The sequence below is a fragment of the Sinocyclocheilus grahami genome, unplaced genomic scaffold (genome assembly GCF_001515645.1).
Source record: "Sinocyclocheilus grahami isolate Dianchi unplaced genomic scaffold, SAMN03320097.WGS_v1.1 scaffold10055.1, whole genome shotgun sequence".
NCBI classification, from domain to species: Eukaryota; Metazoa; Chordata; class Actinopteri; order Cypriniformes; family Cyprinidae; genus Sinocyclocheilus; species Sinocyclocheilus grahami.
This window is the reverse complement of record NW_015513014.1, coordinates 2,088-2,834: the sequence shown is the minus strand read 5'-3', so window position 1 is coordinate 2,834 and position 747 is coordinate 2,088.

Here is a 747-nt window from a genome sequence, read left to right as displayed (position 1 = left end):
ATGGATCTCTATAATGTGCTGTAGAGGTGGCTAAATATCAATAATATGAATAAAATACTGCATATTAGAGTAGTGCTTCACGTAAGAGCACTTTTGAAAAATAAATAAATAAATGAACATCTCCAAAAAATTTTATCTTTTTTTTTTTTTTACTTACCACCTTTTAAAATATTTTAAAAGGTGTAAAGACACAAAGACTGTCTGTGATGCTCCTCTAATTCACTCTTTTGATGTCTAAATGTCTCTTTTCTATATTTTAGAAAGCATCTTGGTGTGAGTGCTCTGATATGAACAGCTGAATACAGCAGTGTCACCAAATTCAACAAGGCAACATGACAGGTTACCAAAATCCACAGTGATGTCTAATCTCCTCTATTTCATACTCTATAAGGCATTTTGCACAGATGTAAATTGCTGCAGATATACAGCTGGGTCCCCAAATCTGACGAAAGGCATTATTAAAAGTTACCAAAATCCATTACTCCACTCTATTTAACACAGAATGGCTTTAATGTTACCCAGTTCACTCTGGTGAGATCTAAACTCCTTAAGCATATTGCTCCAACGAGAACACACACAGATATAAAGCAGGGTCAAAGAAAGAAAGAAAGAAAGAAAATTGTGTGAGACTATACTGTAAAATTGTGATTTGAATACCTGAGAGAAATTTTAAAGTAAATCTAATGTTGTGGAAATTAAAACATTTCCAAAAATGTAAAAAGAAAAAGAAAAATCCAGTCGGCTAAC